Here is a 21,202-nt window from a genome sequence, read left to right on the forward strand (position 1 = left end):
ACACTTCAGGACACTTCAAAGCCTCCCTCCTCCAGATGAAGCCCGCTGCTGTGGTTAGCCCATGGCCTTGACCATATGTACTTTCATCTCGGCATTGCTTAAACTACACATTTGCTGGAGCCTGCAGCTAAAGTAAAACCAGATCATTAAAAACAGATCAATTTAGACCTAACAGGAACTTAGCCACAGTCTTTGGCAGTGGGCGGCCCTGAACCCCGTGTTACTTCATGTCGTCATTGTTGACCTGGGTTAGGAAGCCCTTGCCACCGTCGTCAGCAAGGAGGGCACCGATCGCACACCGACTCGGCCCTCGCCCGGGTCCAGTCGCTGGCTCTGAGCTTGGTGGTCGGCAAGCTTGAACAACAGGAAGACTCCAGGCTCTGCGAGACCTCGGTCAGGGAGCCAGCCCCGCGGCTGCCCCTGTGTGACTCTGGGCGAGGGGCCGGGGAGTAGCAGGAAAATGAGGGTAGTAACTCCTACCTCGTAGCACAACGCACGCATTTATAACATGACCGAGCAGGGCAGGAGTGTAATAGATTCTGGAGACATTTAAAGAGGCAACGATCGAGTCACTTCCGTGCTTACAAACCTTTGGGTCCGTGCCTTAGCATGACCGTGAGATCCTCGCGCTGTGTGTTCTGCCTCCTCTAATGGGATGTCAGGTCACACCCTGTGTGCTATCCACTGGGGGCGACGCGCAGCTTCCTGACCCCAAAATGCCTTACGCACTTTTCTCTACCTGGAAGCCACTTTTGCCTCATTCTTCTCCCCATGCTACCAATCTTCACCCATGTACCCTAGTAATTCATGCCCCACCCCGCCTCCTGGACATTTTCATGCAGATCTGCTATGTCATCGTACAAACGTTCTCTGAAGCTCACCTGCGCTCTCGACCTCTATGGCCCCTGGATTGACCACGTGGCAGGAATCACCGCTGAAGTAGCCTATTCCCCCTGCTGGGACTCTCTCAGATGGCGAGCTCCCTGAGGGTAACGCGGGGTTTGCTTGTCCGTCTATCCCCAAGGGCCGGCACAGAAGCTGAGAAATAGCAGCTGTGCACAGCTGGGACTTCCGGTACGATGCTGAACAGAAGTGGTGACAGTGGGCACCGCTGTCTTGTTCCCGGTCTTGGAGGAAAAGCTTTCAACTTTCAACCTCTTCACCACTGAAGAGGATGCTAGCTGTGGGCTTGTCATGCATGGCCTTTGTCCTGTTGAGGTAAGTTCGTTCTATGCCCAGTCTGTTGAGGGATTTTATTATGAATGGATGTTGTGCTTTGTCAAACGTCTTTTTCTGCATCGATTGAGATGATCGTGTTTTTACAAATCCTTTATTCTATTCATGTGATGTATCACGATGATGGATTTGTGCATGTTGAACCCATCCTTCTATCCTAGGGATGAGTCCCACTTGGTCATGATGTATGATCCTTTTAATGTGTTTCTGAATTCAGTTTCCTAATATTTCCATGAGAATATTTGCATCTATATTCAGATCGGAGTCTACAGTTTTCTTTTCATGTAGTGTCCTTATCTATCTTTGATATCAGGGTATCTTAGATATTTATGAAGCATTTGCAGGCTTCATAAAATGAGTTTGGATGTGTTCTTTCCTCTTCGATTTTTTGGAAGAGTTTGAGAAGGACTGGCATTAGTTCTGTAAATAAAATGGCTTTGTTCATGGGGAAAAGAACACTTTGAGGTATTTGGCACAAAAATCTGACTACATAAACGCTAGGGAAGTAATGTCTACCTTTGTGCCAGTTGTTAAAATTTTATCAGTGTGTGCGTGGCCCCACCCCTCTCCTTCAACCCCCTGACAATGTTTTTTTTTTTTTTTTCAGTCATGATGCTAAAGTTAAGTTTTGTAGACATGAGAGCCTGTCTGTTTCTCTAAGTTGATTTTCTATCTCTGCTCTGAGACACGTTTATTTCAGAGCTGGGCTCTCTAAAATAAATCTCAATTTTTAATGTCCAAGCAATTGACAGGCACCTTCCTGAAAGGCCTTCATTACAGACTACAGCTTATCACTGACTTGGTCACACAAATATTAAATGATACAGTGATGACATATGATAGGGTCCCCAGCCTGAAGAACTTGCAATCTGATTAGGGTCTAAAAAATAGTTGTAATTTATCATATAAATAATCTTGAAGCAAGGAGTTATTATAAGGATATTTGTTGCAGTGTTAGTTATTTTAGTTGAAAATTGAGAAATAACGAGGACTCGAATTTTTTAATTATAATGAATTATATTGCTGCTACTGAAATTATACTTTCAAAGGTACTTAATAATGTTTCCAAGGATAATTCATTTAGAGAAGAAAAGTAAAGAGAACAAATTCCAAATAGCTCATTATCTGCTATCCTATGGGAGAAGAGTGATGCGGGTATGGGAAAGGAAGGTGTGCTTAAGCCAGCAAAATTATGTTTAAAAAAATTAATTACAGATCTCTTCTCAATTTATTTACTATCCCTATAAAAGTGTGTCTTCTGTCTTTAATACTGGTGAGATTTCTCCTCACCTGTTTTGTCTAATTGCGGGCTCTCTGGCAGATCAAGAATTTGGAACCAATTTAGAGAAGGGCCAGCATGGCAAGTGAAAAAGCAGATTGTATATTCCCATTTTCTACAGGTCTCAAACAGATGACTCTATATTTGGTTTACTTATGTCATGGTCTTAAGTTTGATCTTGTCTCATATGTGAAGACACCAGGCTCATGCATTGCCTACTTGTGAATCTCTTCTTAAAAAAAGATGCTTTCTAGGCAATTGCCAGAAGGCACTGAACAATAACGGGTTTTGGTTTCGCAAAGAACCTTGAAGATCTGTTGCAACCCTTCTCTTTATGAGGAGGGAAACTGTGGTTCAGAGTCTAGGGCACTTGTTGGTACTTAATGGCGAAATCTTCTTGCTCGGTGTCATTTTTTGCTTGTCTCTGCTGGATGACTTCCCTTGTAATTAGCACATAACTCTTCAGGGCTACTGGGGATGAAGCTGGGCCATTTTCTGCCTCTTTGCTGAGTAATGCTGGAAGGCCTAGCAGGGTCGAGCAGGGTCGAGCAGCCCAGAGCACAGTGCCGTGCGCAAATTCAGGAAGCAGTAGAAAAAAACATCACGGCAAGTGTATGCGGTCCTTAATGCATCATGTTTAGCTACGACTTGCCTACGTTTTGATGACGTTTATTTTCTCAACATTTTGTTTATTAATTTGGAAACCTTTAGGAGATAACATAATAAGGAGAAAGAGACTCAAATATTTAGAAACATAAACTGACCCAATATGATCACGTTTTAGCCATTTCAGAGGAATATTTCCAAGAAATTTAGTTTGCGAATTAAATCTGGGAAATAAAAGAGTAACCTAAAGACTGTTGGTTGACCAGGGGATATGATATGATTGAGACAATTCTACTACAAAGAGATTATCTCTGCTTTGTTTTGTATGACATAGCTCACGTTTGACATTTTTCCTTAGGGTCCTCTAAATCACAGTGCACATCATAAAACAGGTGTTGAGCGCTGTCCCACGTTGGTACTCTTCTCTCACCATTAATAAAATAAAACACACAGCCGCCTCTTTGACCTTCAATATTGGGTGAATATTGGGTGAAGCTGAATGTCGTGTTATTTGTGGGAGAAAAAATCGCCATTTTCTTAAAGAACTCTCGGGCAGCCCTCTGTTGCGTGTGCAATGGGGTCAGCGGGCGGCAGGCACCCAAGCCCCTAGAGGTTTGCTGGGCTCTGGATCAGTGTGCTGCCTGGGGCACCCTCCCTGCCTCACATTCCCCTTGCTTTCTCCCCAAAACCCCTCTCAGAGGAGTTCAATGACTGGGCCGTTTTCCAAAGCACAAAGGAAGCGAAGCAGGCACAACTTCGCTTTGTTACCGCATGAAAGATCCACACGTTCACCTGTCCATCAAGCATGATGGGCCCTAATGGGTTCCACTCAAACCAAAGATTAAAAAAAAAAAATCTGTTGGAGTCATTCCCTTGGCCTTTCTTCAGTTTTCATGTTTAAGGAGTGGAAAAATCAATAGAGCTGAGGGCAGCAGGATGGGATTATAACTCATCTACCCTCCTTCGCTCTATGCCTATGCAATATGACCTCTCTCTTTGCTTTGCAATTTCCTATCATTAATCATCGATTCCTTGTTTGCGCGACTTCCCCTCCCATCGGCGATGATCCATAGCATTGGAAGCTGTCTGTTGTTTTCTATCTGAGTTGCCTTAAGTGAATAATCAGAAGACAAATTGCTGCTTAATGTTGTGTCAAGATGAACTAAGGATGAGCATCTGCAAAGTATATTCCATGGTGTGGCTGAGTATCTCCCACACAGCCCTGCTTATGTGTGTGTGTGAGTCCTTCACGCGGAGGCCAATACTCAGGGTTGTTTAAACAAGTTACTCTGAACCTGTTAGTCTTTCTACAATGAGACCCCGTGCAATTTTTTTGTTTGTTTCTCTGCCCTGTGCTCACAGCACTGCCTATTTGCAGGGATGTTTAAATTTCCAGCGCTGCCCTTTTCCTTGGTTTCATTTACATTTTTGCGGCATCTTTTTTTTTCAATGTGTTTTACTACATACTGTTTACTACATACTGTTTGTCCACTGAGCTCTTTCATTGTAACGTGATTTCAAGAGGTCTCACCATATTCTCGCCTTTCTTTTCTCTGCTCATACTATTTTCAGTTTCCTTGCCAGAGCTTTCCCTGGTGCCCAGGACGGTCCTAGCTCTCTACCTGTTGGGCTGTGGCCCTTGCCAACAGTCCCTCCTTTCATGCTGAAGAGCAAAGGCATCAGAGGGAAAATTGTGATGGTCTCTTTACCCAGGAAGTTGTTACTTCTCTCAGATTTTGTAACCCTCTTCCAGGCATCTTTATTCCTGGGAAAAAGTGATTCAGTAGGCATTTAATTTAGATCCACCTTTTCTTGTCACGAAAGAAATCATAAAACAGTGCCAGAGAGTCATTAGTATACAGATTGGTTAAAGTCAGTGGACAGAATGGGGTAATCTGGAAAGAAAGGACGGGGAAAGAGTCCCACCCAGACTCCACACCAAGGGGACTGTGATGTGGGGCAAATATTGGAGATGGGGGTTCTGGAGGCCGAGAGAAGACATGTTTCAATAGGTGAAGCATATTACTGTGTGCTCAGAGGCCTGGAGAGTTGGGGGGGGGCGGTGAGATCTTAGGGCCAGCAGCATGACCACCAGTTGTCCCCCGGGAAAGGACACCCTCTGGGAAGAGACCAGCCCAGAGGGGAGAGGGTCTGGCCAGAGTGAGAGGTGACGAGAGTGAAGAGGAGGGCTCAGATCCTTTCAGGAAGCTTTGTCATCCAAGGGAGCCAAGACATTGGATGTGACCGGACAGAAATAAGAAATCAAGAGGTTTCTATTTTTTTAATAAAAGAAGCCAGAACACATTTGTATGCAGGTAGAAACGAGCCAGTGCAGAGAAAGCGGAGATGTGGCAGGGGGAGGAGGTAGCTATCTGCAGGAGGAGAAGAGGCATGGTGTGGGGGATACCAATGGGTGACCATCTGTGTGAAGAAGATCGCCTCATCACTGGAAGCTGAGGAGGGAGAGAGACATGGGAGCACCATGCTGTCTGGCTGGTGGCAGTGAGTGAGCTCCTCCCCCATTCTTTCTGTCTTCTTAATGAAATATGAGGCAAGTGCAGGGCTTAGGAGGATGCTACAGGGTGGAGGTCCTGTGGGAATGATTTCCATGTGTGACCTGTGTGCTCTGGGATGACTTTATGCCCGTACACCAACACTGCTTGAGACCAGTGCCCTGCATACGCCCCTCACAGCCAGGACATGCCTCCACTCTCTAAACAATGCTCTGCAGTCTTGGCCCCGTCTACATTTCTGATATTTTCTTACATTTCTCCACTTTGCTGTGTCTTTCTCACTTTTCCTCCCTCTTCTTTTGAGGCTGCCTCTTTCTGGGCCTTTATTCCCATCATTTTTCTGGCTGGAAGTTTCATATCCTACCTCTGCGAGGGCAACGGGTCAACTCTTTTATTCCAGTCCAAGTAATATCCTCAAGATGACACTTCCCATTCACTTCCCTTGCTCCCTCCAATCTGAACGGAGTAAGTTCTGTCTCTGGAAAGCCATAAAGCTTTCATCCATCCATCCATCCATCCATCCATCTATCCATCCATCCGTCCATCAATATTTTTGGATCATCTAGGATGTACTGGGAGTATGCCAGGTGGGCTCCAGGGAGACAGTAGTGAGTAAAGTGATCTGGTCTTGTCCTCATGGAGTTTACAATCTAGAGAAGGTGCTATGAAGGAGAAGACACCCCTAGTAGTTTTATCCCCTGTCTACCCTTATTATTGGCTGGGCACTGGCCATCTGTTGTTGACAATATTTTTAGACTTCTTTGCAGCTAGGTGTGACAGGTGAATCAGTTCAAGCCAATGGTTTGTAAACGGAAGTGTCATGTACAGTTTATGGAAGGTATTCCTTTTTTTTTAATCTTTTTATTTATTTTTGAGACAGAGAGAGACAAAGGATGAGCAGGGGAGGAGCAGAGAGAGAGGCAGACCCAGAATCCCAAGCAGGCTCCAGGCTCTGAGCTGTCAGCACAGAGCCCAACGTGGGGCTCGAACTCACGGACCGTGAGATCATGACCTGAGCCGAAGTCGGATGCCCAACCGACTGAGCCACCCAGGCACCCCTGGAATGTATTCTTAAAGTAAGGGTGCATGGCTCTCCTTTCCCTATTTCCTCATCATGCTGCTTGGAATGCAGTTTGGACTCAGGAGCTTGGTTGACCATCACGGACAATATGGTGGAAGCCAAACGTTGAGCCTCATCAGGGTAAGGTTCTGGAAGGACCCTGGGTCCCTGGCACCCTCAGAGCTTCATCTGGCTCTATCTGGCACTGAACTGTTTAGATAAGAAAGTATAGGATTGTTTTAAGCCATTGGTATTTCAACTCTTCTGTCACACACAGTCAGGTCTAATTAAAATATGGGCAAATAATAACCCCCCAAAAAATGCAGGATGCTCTAAGAATGTATAATCTAATCTAGTCTAGTGACATAAAGGAGTTTTTTGAGGGGTACTCGACATGTAGCTGAGGTCAGCAGGAAGATGTGGAATTTCAGACAGTGGAAGGAGGCTATTCCAGGTGTGGGGAGTGGTATCGCAAAGACCCTAAAATGGGAGAGGATGTAGCACATTCAGAGATCCCCAAGCTGTGCCTCTAGCAGCATAGAAGAGGGGGCGTGACACAGCATGAGCCTGAAGAGGTGGGAGGGGCCAGCCGTCCATGTCAGCACCCATGACGGGGTGGGCCATGGTGAGAATTTCAGTCTTTATTCTACAATGTAATGGGAAGCTATGTAAGGTTTTATGCAGCTATTTCAGTGATGAGATCTGGGCTTTTAAACTATACTTACTGCAGTAGGGGGGAACTTAATGGAAGTGAACAAGGGCAGGTGCTCAGGGCCACCTAGGAGGCTGGCATGGTGCCATTTACTCCAAGGAGGAAGAGAAGGAGGAGGAAATTGTCAGGCACAGACAGAATAGAATATGGAGGGTCCAGGAGAGGGTGGGGTTTCTGGCTTTTTCTGGGTTTCCCTTAGATGGGCATTACCTTGGGGCTCCTGGGTGGCTCAGTCGATTGAGTGTCCAACTTCAGCTCAGGTTATGAGCTCGCAGTTTGTGGGTTTGAGCCCTACGTTGGGCTCTGTGCTGACAGCTCAGAGCCTGAAGCCTGCTTGGGATTCTGGGTCTCCCTCTCTCTCTGCCCCTCCCCTGCTCTCTCTCTCTCAAAAATAAATAAACATTAAAAGAGACATTTTTTTTAAATAAAAAGAAAAGACGGGAATTACCTTCTCTCTCTTATTTTTTAGGTATCTGCATATATAATTTACCTCCTCTATGACATTCCGGGCTGTCTTTTGTGCCTCTGTGTGTCTCCTCTCCCACCTAGCACAGTGCACTGCTCACAGTAGGTTCGCAAAGCATATTTAGTGTTTTCATTAACAGATGAGTGAATAAACAGTATAATTCTTCCCAAGGGAATCCAAGTTAGCAGAACTTGCTAGAAAGCTCCTTTGAGACTTGTTTATTTGCTGACTTTGTTGATATTTGTAGCTAAGGCAGCATAATCTGGAAGATGAGGTCTGATTTTGCAAATTTATTTGCCTCTGAAAACAGCCCATATTACGGAGTTATCAGTACGAGCCACGGAAATGGTGCAGTCTGTGTTCTCCGGCAAATAGAGTTTTGTTTTGTTTTTTTATATGAAATTTGTTGTCAAATTAGTTTCCATACAACACCCAGTGCTCATCCCAAAAGATGGTCTCTTCAATGCCCATCACCCACCCCCCATCAACCCTCAGTTTGTTCTCAGTTTTTGAGAGCCTCTTATGAGTTTCTGAAGAAAAATAAAATAACAACTTTAACCCACTAAGCTTCTGCAATCATGTAGCAATAACTGGAGAAGGCCAGTGGCTTTTCCTCCTTTGTAATCATGCAGGTTTGAGTAACAAGTTTTCAGTGGCAAATGATTTCACTGCACCCGGTGACTTATTAGGGGTGGTTTATCCATTGTTTTAATGCCCTTTCTAAGTATCAGGAAGTGAGCACAGAAACACACGTATTCTGGGAATTGATGACGAGCAGAGAATCAAATGTTCTGTGCTTAGCAACGCTCCTGAGCTGTGGCCTCATTTCTGCGGGAAGCATTCCACGGCAGCTCAGAGGCCCAGGGCAAGACAGGGCCACCCTGAGCCCGAGGCTCTGATGTCAGCAGGGCCTGGGGGACAAGTGGAGACAAGAACACACGCAGACCACAGTTCAGGGGCTGCTGGAAACAATATTCCTTAAAAGAATTCAGACTGTTCCTGATTTTAAGAGCTCATTCAGCAGTTTGAAGGGTAGTGTCCCCACCGCCCCCTTGGCAAAGGAGAGGGAGAGCCAGGGAGCCCACGGAAGGTCCACGGCAACCGCACAGATGTGCATGAATGAGCTGCCCGACGCCAAGTTAAGAGCTCAGGAGGAGGGGGGGCTTAAGCTCACACCAGCAAGTCTCCTGGGAGGCACCAAAGGACGGCGTTTTCCTGGCAGGTCACTTTAGTGTCCACTTACATGTAATTGTTGATAGCCCATCACAAATCAATCTGTCATAAAAACCCCTGCATGGGGCAAAATGCACCTTTGAGACGAAAATACGTGGATGTACGCATGCTGTCTCTCTCTCTCTCTCTCTCTCTCTCTCAATCTCTCTCTCTGTCTCACACACACACACACACACACACACACACACAATCCCAATAAATAAATTTTGGAAAGGCAAAACTCTCTTAACCAGTAAGCTCCCAAATAGTAATCAGTAGATTTAAATAACTCAAAAAATTTTCAGAACAATTAAGTCAATCAGTAAAGCTAATAACAACTACCTTTGAAAGAAAAGTTCACACTGGAGGTTAAATCATGGGTTTTATTTTTAGCACATGACAGCTTCAGTCCTCTGTCTCATTTGTGAATATCAGAATGAAATCTTCACTGTTTTTTTTTATTTTTTTCGCTTTTTTTAAATTTTTTTTTTTTTTTTGAGAGAGAGAGAATGAACAAGGGAGGGGCAGAGAGAGGGACAGAGGATTCGAAGTGGGCTCCATGCTGACAGCAGAGAGCCTGACACAGGGCTTGAACCCACGAACAGTGAGATCACAACCTGAGCTGAAACCAAGAGTCGGATGCTCAACCGACTGAGCCCCCAGGTGCCCCAAATATTTGCTATTGTTTCAAAAATGCGTGGCCATGCACATATAGTTCCCCCCCCTTCTGTAAATAATTTCGTTTTAATTATATTATAAAATCACTGCACACAATTTAGAAAATGCATAAGGATATAAAAAATGAAATTACCAGAAATCCTGTTCTGAAGGCTGTGTTCCATAGCCTGACTTTTTTTTCTAGTGTCCAGGTGTCCATTGGTCAAGGTGATTATGAGCATTGATTGGGCATCAGTCAGGCACCGTGGTGTATACTGGGTCAGCATCAGCTGATTTATTCAATTAATTCTGCACGAATTTCACTAATTTTTATTGTGCCTTTTTAACACTCTACCGTATAGTCTTTTCCATATCACTAAAATTTCTTAGTAAATATGTTTTTAACATCTACACATTTTATAAGATGGACACATCAATAGCAGGTTTATATAACTCAAAGATTGGCTCTTTCCAATTTTCATTAATGTAAATAATGCAAATATTCTCACTGTAATTTACTACAAATATTAGCATAATAAAATTTTAACAATTAAATCATTTATGTAAATCCTTACATGTGTTTCTTTTTCTTTCTTTCTTTCTTTTTTTTTATTTTATTTATTTTGAGACAGAGAAAACGAGCAGAGAAGGGGCAGAGAGAGACGGGGACAGAGGATCCGAAGCGGGCTCTGCGCTAACAGCAGAGACCCTGACACGGGGCTCGAACTCAGGAACCATGAGATCACAACCTAAGCTGAAGTCAGATGCTTAACTGACTGAGCCACACAGGTACCCCCTTCATGTGTGTTTCTGATTGCAGCATTCAGATAGACCCCCCACCCACCCAGTAGTGAAATGCTAGGTCGAATACTTAGAACATTTTCAAGACATAGCATTTTTTAAAAGAGAATTTTTATAGCAAAAGATAATCTACTTTGACCAGATTTGTCTCGTTGAAGTACAAGTTAAGGGCTGAAAATCAGTCAATCATTTGGACATCTCTACACAGGCAAGCTGAGTGATCGGAGCCGTTAGTCAATTGGATAGTTGCTTGTAATCCGGTTCTGGTTTAATTCAAATTCCTTGTAGAAAGTGGGAAAGATCACAGCGAGTGTTCACTGTCCTGACGACCTCTGGGGACCGAGGCACATGGATGCTGTGTGGTCAGGAGCTGAGTGGTGCTGAACTAGGTCCTGCTGCCCCAGGGGCGACTTGGGTGCTGTCAGGGCCCCTCTGATGAGGGGGCCGCTGGAGCCCAGAGTGGGTGTCTGATGGCCAGAGCGGGTGCCCGGTGCCTAATAATACTCTCTGCCTGCTCTCACTATTCCAAGAACAATGATTCCAGGATCGTCCCCAGCAGAGCAAACAAATACCAGCAGCTTTCGGCCCCGGGCCGGGAGTACTGGTCCGACTCGCCCACACCTTGAAATCTCACGAGTGCCTTCCATGCAGAGAGTCGATTTGGGGCCACATGCAAAGCTCCCAGCTTAGTAAATTCCTGACAGCATCATCTTCCTTCTCTTCCTGTCCTCCTGGAAAGCAAAGGCTGCGGGACGAAGTAAGCCTCCACGAGGAAAACCAAACAGCAAGAAGTCAAATCGTCATAAGGAAACACATTTGGATCATTTTATCCTGCTTCATGCTGACAAAAAGCACCTAGGATAGTGAAGTCAGAGTGAAGATATACCGCTGAACCAGGAATCCAGCTGACGTAATGACAAGGAAGAAGAAAATGGTTCAGCGATTTGTGAAGCCTGAAAAGGTATAAGGAAAAGTGCTGGAAAATTTACTCTGATAATTAAGTGAAAGGAGAAATAGTAACCCAATTTTGGATTTGGTAGAATACTTGACACATTTGGTGCAATATGCAAACAGGTCAGAGCAACCCCCAACTCATTCTAGGAGAAAAACGATATGCATTTAATTTTAACAGCTTTATTGAAGAACGACTGGCAATCATAAAGTGCACATACTGGGGCACCTGGATGGCTCAGTCCGTTAAGCATCTGAGTCTTGATCTTGGCTCCAGTCATGATCTCACAGTTCGCGAGAGGGAGCCCTGAGTCGGGCTGTCTGCTGGCAATATGGAACCTGCTTGGGGTTCTCTCTCTCTCTCTCTCTCTTTCTCTCTCTCTCTCTCTCTCCCTCTCTCTCTGCCCCTCCCCTGCTCACACTCCATCTCTCTGTCGAAAAAAATAAATAAACTTAACAAAATATAAAGCGCACATATTTAGGGTAGACAACTTCCAGGCCTGACATGTGCCACACCCATAACCCGCGTCCCAAGGGTGACGTGTGCACCTGTCTCCCCCACAGCGGCCTTGCGCTCCCCTGGGATGCCCCCACCCCTGCTCCTCGGACCTCTCTCCAGGCAAATCCTGCTCCACTCCCTGGGTCCACCCGTTTGCTGGGAAGTTACGGGAAAGACAACCATTCGTCCACTGCGGTCAGAGTAGATGCTGTCCGAAGCGAGAGGCGCAGCGACCTAGTGGAGGCACTGCCTCTAAGGGCACGTGGAGGAGCCTCCTTGCACTCTATGTTGGTGTGCAATAGCGTGTTGTTTTCATCCCATTTCCCTCCAAACTCTCTTTCACACGCCTCCGTTTCATAATGTGCCCACTTCCCTTGTCGTCTGAACGTTTGCAGTGTCGTAGACGGTGGAAACATGTAAAGAACGACATCACGGGCAGCGCTGTGGCTAGGAATCAGAATTTTCAGTTTTTTTGGATCCCTTGTGGCACACTATGGGTCCCATTAAGGTGAAAACGGAGGGACAGGTTTTGGAGAAATGTGGCCCAGAGAATGCAAGCCGAGGAGAGGACACAGGGCCACCCGACTCATTGGGCCCTCCTACGCGAGGTCACCAAACACTCTGAGCCGCTGAGAAATGCACTCATTTGGATGCCCTCTCCAGCACGAGGGTCCAGATTTAGCCTGAGCCCATGGCGGAATCTTTTTGCGAAGCTGCTCTGTGCGGACAGGAGCCCCGGGGAAGCGACGCTCTGAGGACATCTGAGGCCCAGATTCCCGCCAGCCTTGCCTTGCTAATTATTCCAACTTCTTATCTTAACCCCTGAGTCATGAACTCACCAAGGCTGAGAACAGACATTTCCATATTTGGAGGCCTGAGCAGGCCCTGAGCTCCTCGATCTACTTGTGTTTGTTTTATTTTGCTTTATCTCAGTGCTGGGAGCGTCCACCCAGCTGTCTAAATTTTCGCCCTCGGAGCCGCAGAGTTTGTCTGGCCTAACTTCCTATCTTCCCGGAGCACCTGTCTCTCCCTGAAGTTTCCCTTCCCTTCCCTGTGCCAGTCACTCCCCCCACCTCCCGCCTCTTCTCAGAGGCAGGGTCTGGGAGCTACACACAGCCCCGCACTGGAGCCTGATGCCCCCTGGTCCCCACCCGGCAGGAGCACCGTCCCTGCTCAGGACTGGGACGTCACACCCACTCTCCCTAAACTGCAGCTTTTGCCTGCAGGGCATTGAGAGGAGTTTTGGATTCGGACCCTGCCGTCCATTGTATTTGCTGTCCCTGGGTCCCTTGTGCCTCTGGGACTCGCGGGTGTGAGGAAATGTCTTTCTTCCACCTCGGCACTGAGTCACTGAGAAAAACACCCAAGAGCACAAACGGAAGACTGCACGCTTCTCTCCGTACTGACACCGATGCATCGGTCAGGGGTCTCCGCGTGTGGCTGTTACCTTGTTCCTGATTCTCTTCTCTGAGCCGAAGCGTCACCAGCACAGCGTGGGGGCCAGGTCTTCCCATCTGCGTAGCCCAGGCTGCCAAGCAATAAGGCAGGTGTTTACAAACAACATTGGTTGGATAAGATGCTTGTCCGAATGCCGTATTTCGAACTTTCGTCTCCTCTGGAAGGACATAATATCCTGTGACGGAAGTCCACATAATTGCCCATTAAAACATTGGCGTGAAGTCTGAGTCTAGGAATCCTGTCAAGGAAAGAAATGATCCTCTCCCCCCTTCCTGGGTCCTAGTTACCATGGTTTCCTTTTCAGACTGTTATCTTAGCAACCTGTTCTAGACTCTTCGCAGGGATCTACTTCAAATTCACCAGTCTGTAGTTGGCCTCAAAGGGAACTTCCGTTTCACGTGGTTATTGAAACGCCACTTAATCACTTCTGGGATCTGCATTCTTTTCTTCTCTGTTTGTCGAAGATCACCAAGATGTCCCCCATTCACAGAAGCTCCCCGGCCTCTGAGGTCTCCCTCAAGGTGCTGTCAGGTTGTCCACAGTTCCACCCACGTTGGCTTTCTACTCTCCTGGTGTCTTCCCTGAGCTGACTTTCCATCTGTACTGGCACAGCGTTATGTCTGAGATTGTCCAAGAGGGAGACACAGAGACAGAGGAGAGGAGAGAGGAAGGGAAGGAGGGAGAAAAGAGGGAGGGAGGGAGGAGGCTGTGCATTAAATCCATTACAGTGCAATCCCGTGAAATCCTTGAGACCCTACGAGCTGTGCTGAGGCCGAGTCCAGGCCACGCATTAATATGTTTTCCAGCTTTTCTCTCTGGCCAGCTTTTCTTGGATTTCTCTTTTCTAATGGACGTTTAATCAGATCTCCAAGCATGGCAGCTTTTGCCGCAACTGCATTCTTTTTGCCTTTTCCCGCAGAAGCACTAAGAGATTTCCGTTTTCATGGCTCTGGTCTGCAGGCCGTGGTGGCGCCCACAACTTTCCTGTGCAGCATCGGGAACGCTTTCAACTCCCACACAGACCATTTGCCTGAGCGTCGTCCTGACCCGGAAAACGCAAGAGTGTGTCGGAGTGAGTATGGCTCACAGTGAGGAAAGGGCCTGCCGGGAGCCAGGAGGGCAGCCAGGCCAGGTGTTGGGGGCATCTGGGCACAGAAGCCAGGACAGTATGTGGCCAGTGTCAGCCTCCTCCTCCGGGGCCGGGACAGGTTTCAAATTCCAGAGGGAGGCGTGCGACAAAGGCCGCATTCTTCTGGTTGCATGCGTGCCCTTGAAAGCCCACGGTACCTCCTACCGCAGCCACCCGAGCAATCTGGGATCCCACACAAGCGTGCCGTGCCTTCTGGAGAGGAAGTGTTTAGGAATATTTTAGAAACAACAACAACGAAAACAAGAACAAAAACAAAACCGGCTGCCAGAGGCTGAAACTCAGAAATCTCAAAATTCTTATGCATCCCCAGACCTTCTAAACAATACGAATATTCTCCTTGGGTAAGTCCATAAGAGAAGTCACTCTCTGAAACAATAATACCCTGTTTCGCTCAACCTGGGGCACCGAAATAATAGAGAAAGTCTCTGCTCTTAATTTCTCTAACTGGATGAGATCTGAAGAGCTTGTGGCCAGAGTTTGAGTTGGGTAAACACAAGCAGGACAGTGGGACACAGGAACCTCCCACTAGCTGGGCACTGACAGATTTCCCTTCATTCCCTAAAGAATTGCTAAAACCAGCAGTTAACAACAGTAAACATCATTACTTTGCCTTGAGGGGCACTCAAGTTAAAATAAGAGATTTGAAATCTGTACTTAAATACAGCCTTGGTCTTAAAAGTCCATAATCCTTCTTTTGTTCCTAACTTTGCTGCAGTAACTTCCTTCTGAGTATTCTGCCTCTGTTTACCTGTTGAGCTTTCGTAAGTAATAATCTCCAGAAACAGCTCCTTGGTCAAGTGCTCTTGGGTTGTGTTTCCGGTTTTCTTCATTGGAAGACATTAACATAGGACTTGGTTTTAACCGCTTTTTCCTTGGGCTCAAAACCAAAGGGGATTAACATTATTTACATATGCATGCATTTGCTTATTTTCAAATTTTTAAATGTTTATTGATTTTTGAGAGAGAGAGACAGAGCACCAGCAGGGGAGGGGCAGAGAGAGAGAGAGGGAAACAGTGAATGGGAAGCAGGCTCCAGGCTCCAAGCTGTCAGCACAGAGCCCGGTGCAGGGCTTGAACTCACAAACCACGAGATCATGACCTGAGCTGAAGTCAAATGCTTAACCGACTGAGCCACCCACACTTGTTTATTTTCAATCCCAAGGGCCTCATTAACATGAGGTGAAGGTTGAGCAAAGTGGGAAAAAATTATCCTCCCCTTTGCTGCACCTCAAGTCAATGGTAGAGCAAAACTGAAAGTGGAGTAATGATATTTTGGGTAGTATTGTTTCTACTGAGAAGTTGATTGTAGTTGTATTTTGGACCGAGGCAGTTTACTAAAATGTTTTGCTGAAAACTTCTTATAGTACAGCTAATTCTCATTATTAGCAGGGGTTAAATTCCATAAAGCCACCATGAACACAGGATGAGCAAAGGCTGAGCCATTGTTCCTAGGGGAAATACTGGGTCGGGTTCCTCCAAGCTCTGGTTACAACACTTTCACCAACCAATCAGTCCATACTTTTGTCCTATATGTGTTTCTCTTTGAAGACATCTGGCATGAGCAAACGTTATCTAACATGCATTTTCCCCGTAAGTCCCCTCCCAGCCTTCTTGCATTTAGGAGCAACTGGAAACTCTGCAGGACTACACGTGGGGGCTATTTTGAACAGTGAAATTACCAATAGGAAACACAAAATGTGGAAGGCATGACGCTAATACCACAAAGATGACCCTTGTCTCAGCCCGGGAACTGAGACGCAGAGGCAGGGTGTAGCCTGTTTCCACCTCAGCTGGGAACATGCACGGCGGGCCACACAAATTTGGGGCCACTCTGTGCGTGTGTGTGAGTGAGAGGAAAAACCGTCTTGAGTCTTGTTTTGGAGGGGTGGAGGCTTACAAATAAATGTTAATGAACAGATGGGTGTGCCAATACAGGATCTATACATAACGAGGATTGACTGGACTCTGAAAGAATCACGTAAATTATCTACATTCTAAGATATCTATATTCTAAGATATTCTTTTGCCAATACGAATATTGTCACTTCTGAATATTCCCAGCTTTTTTTACCTTACTGTCTCTTCTTAGAAAATCTCTTGGAATTAAAAATATTTCCCCAGGTTATGACCCTCCACACCACCCTCAAATTCACTAAGGATGATGTGCTTGTGTGCTGTTACACGTGGACTCACTGACGGGAAAGGACGTGGCGGATGCTGCCAACACCTCCACGCTTATGCCTTCAGCTACCCCACGTGCCATGTTCCGCCATTTTTTAGGTGTTGTGGACATTCTGCCTGAGGATATTCTCTGTCCCACAGAGGGCAGACCAGAAATGAGGCCGAGTGACTGAGTCCCCCTCTTTTGGATGACTCTGGACAGCCTCCCAGCAGGAAGGTGCCCCATTGCCCCCAACACTCTCCTGAACTATTGACCACTCCACCTTTCCTGTGTCCACACCCCTGCTATGGACTGTCTCTGATGTTAATGACTCATGCAAATCTGCAACTCAGGTTCTGCTTTTATAGTAACTCACACCAAAGTAGAAATCACTTTCTCTCGGAAGGTTGGTCAAACCGGTTGCTTCTCTGCAGAATTGTTTGAGCTTCCAGCTTAACGACACAGCGGGGTCTGGCTGATGCGGCCTCTCTTTGCACTAATTCCTTGCTGCCCAGGTCAGCTTCCCATGGCTGCTGTTACAGATTACTACAAACTGGGTCACTTAAAACAAAGAGGTGTACTCTTTCACCGTTGTGGAGGCCAGGAGTCTGAAAGCCAGGTGTCTACACAGCCATGTCCCTGAATGCTCTAAGGGAGAATCTGTTCTGGGTTTCTCAGTCCCCAGTGTTGCTAGCAGTCTTTGGCTGGTAGAGCCATCACTCTGGTCTCTGTCTCCATCATTACGTGTGTGTGTCTTTGTTTTTTTCTCTCTTCTTATAAGGACACGGATCGGTGGGTTAGGGTATACCCTAACATCGCATCTTAATTACATTACATCTGCAAAGACCCTGTCTGAGCAAGGTTGCATGCACAGGGACTTGCTTGGGGCTTGAACATGTCATTCTGGGGACACAACTCCACAACAGTGAACGTTACTGTAGGTACTATTTGTCTTTTCCTCTTAACTCTCTTACTTTCTTATTATTGCCACAGTGTAAGTCCAGTTGTGGTTTGCCTAAAAAGAAATATACATATCGTGCATATTAAAATATAGAGAAAATAAGGGCACCTGGGGGGCTCAGTAGGTGAAGAGTCTGACTCTCAGTTTTGCCTCAGGTCATGGTCTCGTGGTTTGTGGGTTCGAGCCCCATGTCATGCTCTGTGCTGACAGTGCTAAGCCTGCTTGGGATTCTCTCTCTCTCTCTCTGCTCCTCTCCTGCTCTCCATCTCTCTCTCTCTCTCAAAAATAAATTAATAAACATTTTTTAAAAAAGAGAGAAAATAAAGCATATATCAAGTTGATGTCTCTTAAAATAATTACATTCTCAACCCTAAGCATTAAACATTTAACATTCTAATTCAACCTGAGATACTCATTTAACATTTGCAAAATATTTTGAAAGCCCTGGGTGAAAGTAACAATTAACAGCGGCATGGCTGTTCAGGGACGATCAAATAAAACATTGAGGTCAGAACTGTATCTGCCCAGGACTAGATGGGGGTTTGCAAAATTCCGGGTGTCCTGCACAGTCTTACTTTCTCCCGCCAGGGCATGGGCATTAACAGAGCCGACAGTATTTTATGTTTTTCCAGCTATAATGTATTCTGCACGAGCCCAGTGCTGCGGACCGCGGATAAAACAACAGGTATAAATCACAGCATTCACCCTGAGGAGCAAAGCTTAAGAAGGTCCGCTCTCCTTGAAGGTTGTTTTATTTCTGATTGCTTATTTTGTACGATTTTTACTTTTTTTTTTTTTTTTTTAATGTTCTGTTGATGTTATAGCAGCCAATGGAAATGAACGCGAGTTACCCTGGAAGGAAGGTGTGCAGGGAGTTGGCAGTGTTGTGCCCAGAGCCACAGGTGCATCCTCCAAAAGGCGAGTGATGCCTGGCCCCCGAAGTGCGGCTTGGAGTGGAGCTGGGCCCGTGGGTCTGCCTGCCCTCCTCGCCCCCCCCAAGCAGAGTCTGTTGGGCTTTAGTGACAGGAAGTCACAGTGGTGTCATTTTCAGCTGGAGAGAGAGACAGATGCGCCCAGATCGGTATCACTGTCCCGGATCAATGACACATTGTTGCCTCCCCAGGCTTTTGCAACCATGGCAAACAACCGACTTTTTCACTCCGTCTGAGGGTCTTCTTGGTCAACGTGGTGCAAAAAGGCTGCGTTAGCAGCAGATTGAGATTCCTGTATTTGGTAACCTTCTTCAGAGAAACATTATTATCATTTTGGTCCAAATCACACTGCTGGTTGGTGTCAGTGTCGTCTGTAGGTGAGCTGATGACAGCAATCCCCCTCCCGACCTCTCCTGACTGTAGAGAAGAGGGGACAGCCTGCGTGGTCTCCATGCTGGTGAAGAAGGTTGCCAGCACCCCAGACCCTCTGTGCACACTTTCTTTTGTTTTTAATATTTATTTATTTTTGAGAGAGACAGAGCATGAGCGGAGGAGGGGCAGAGAGAGAGAGAGAGAGAGAGACACAGAATCGGAAGCAGGCTCCAGGCTCCGAGCTGGCGGCACAGAGACCGACATGGGGCTCAAACTCACGGACCGTGAGATCATGACCTGAGCCGAAGTCGGATGCCTCAGCGACCAAGCCCCCCAGGAACCCCTCTGCGTGCACTTCCGAAGCGTTGATGAACTGCTTTCCCAGGTGAACAGGTGAGCAGGACTCTCTGATGTCGGGGAGAAGGGGTGGCGGGTGGGGCTCTGCTCTCAGCAGGTACCTGGGCACTGAGCAGAGAATCGAGGTGCTCTCCTCAGAAAGAACAGGAGAGACTTTGACTCCTCTTTGCCTTCGCAGGATAATTGGCCCACTTTCCCCTTGGCACCTGGGTGAACTTGGTTACACACCCTACAGAAACGCTTCCCTGGCTGTCCTGTCCTCACCGGGGGACTTCCTAGCAGACCACGTGGCACTCATAGGTGCACGCAGCAGGAGCAGGTCGGCATAAGAGCGTGTCACGGTCCCTCTGATGCCACATTCTACACGTACGTCCGCAGGTGGTGGGAAGGGGTCTAATGGCCATTTCTGGGCAGTGAGGAAGTATATGCACTTGTCATATGCATTTTAACAGCTGGAGATCACATGATGTTCACTGAGGTCATCCCAGGGCAGGAACAGTGGAGAGAGAACATTTCTAAGTCCCGGGTCACCGCTGGCTCCACTCTACACACTGAGCCAAAAAGCTATGGTCACAATGTGTCTAGATTCAGATAGAGATGACAGTGGGCTCCTGGGGCGGGGAAGGGGGCGGGGAGCTGAGCCCCAGAGCCAAAAAATAGGCCTGCTTTTCTGATGCAACTGGAAACTCTTCAGTCACTCAGATTATGTTCCTAATATGTATCTTCTCATTACCTGCCTCCACAGCTGACTTGTTTTGGTGAGGACAAATTCAGAAGGCCAAACCTCCGCAGGAAACATCGCAAGCCAGAGAAGGATACACCGTGTGCCGTGTTAATGGCGTTTAGCGCCATTTCCCCTGGTATCTTCACGGAGTACAGACGGCTATTATCATCGTGTTTCCATTTTCCTACAAGACGTAGTTTTGGTAAGAGAAAACAGGCCAACAGTTTATTTAGTAAGCAAGAAAAATACATTCTTAAGGACTGACTTTGACTTTGAGTAGTTCGTGTTTTCCAACCTGAGCTGGAAAATGGGCTTCCTTCCAGCACCTGTTAATCGTGTCCCAAATCCCTAGGGCTCCAGCGAGCACATAAATTTGGGCGCCCATTAAAATATCTCACATTCCCCAAATCTGGCGTTTAATCGTTTACATGTTCTCGTATCACACCGCCTGCCCAGTGATTTCTTCTTCAGAGAGCCTTTAGATGCTAATTAATTAGATAATGTGTTCAGGCTGTACCTTTAAGTCCAATTCACAATTGCATCTGGCAGATGGAGCCAAAGGAATCTGTCCCAAGACACCACTGAAAGACACAGAGCCGCGCGGCGGCCCCCCTCCCACGTGGCCGCTCTCCCTGCAGGAATTAGCAGAGGCGCAGAGGGAGACAGCGCTGTCTAGAGCGGAAAGATGCCAGGCGGGCCTCTAAGCTCGGGAGAGGCTTCACAAAAGGAGAAAACATGTTTTTCATCTCTCATAATTAGCCTTGGTAAATATGTAAGGAGTTGTTTTATTTTGCTTGGAAAAAGGAAAAAAATACAACCACCCTGCTGTTAATTGGTTCATTCACTTGTTGATGAAGCAAACATAAACTGCGTTGGACAAGGGCGGGGGTCCTCCCGGTGGCCAGGAGCCCAGGGCAGGGAGCACTGCCCGCCTGCCAAGAGGAAGTCGGCCCCGGGGGTCATCTGCACAGAGGCGGGTTTAGGGTAACAGGCCTCACACGGTTAGGTGTCTGGGTCCCCGATGTCGCGGGGAGATGCCCAGAGAGCGCTGCAGGAGGGGCACACATGCCCCTGTGGCCTGACACCCCCCTAGGG

At 46.9% G+C, this 21,202-nt stretch overlaps 1 long non-coding RNA gene across 1 annotated transcript; it reads left to right on the plus strand.

Annotated features, from left to right (window-relative positions):
• Positions 1 to 17,987: 17,987 nt before the first annotated feature.
• On the plus strand, positions 17,988 to 20,368 carry LOC131519684 (uncharacterized). Its single transcript, XR_009265742.1, has 2 exons — positions 17,988 to 19,419; positions 19,562 to 20,368. It is a non-coding gene; the product is annotated as an uncharacterized LOC131519684 (long non-coding RNA).
• Positions 20,369 to 21,202: the final 834 nt, after the last annotated feature.

The sequence above is a fragment of the Neofelis nebulosa genome, chromosome 1, assembly GCF_028018385.1.
Source record: "Neofelis nebulosa isolate mNeoNeb1 chromosome 1, mNeoNeb1.pri, whole genome shotgun sequence".
Lineage (NCBI taxonomy): Eukaryota > Metazoa > Chordata > Mammalia > Carnivora > Felidae > Neofelis > Neofelis nebulosa.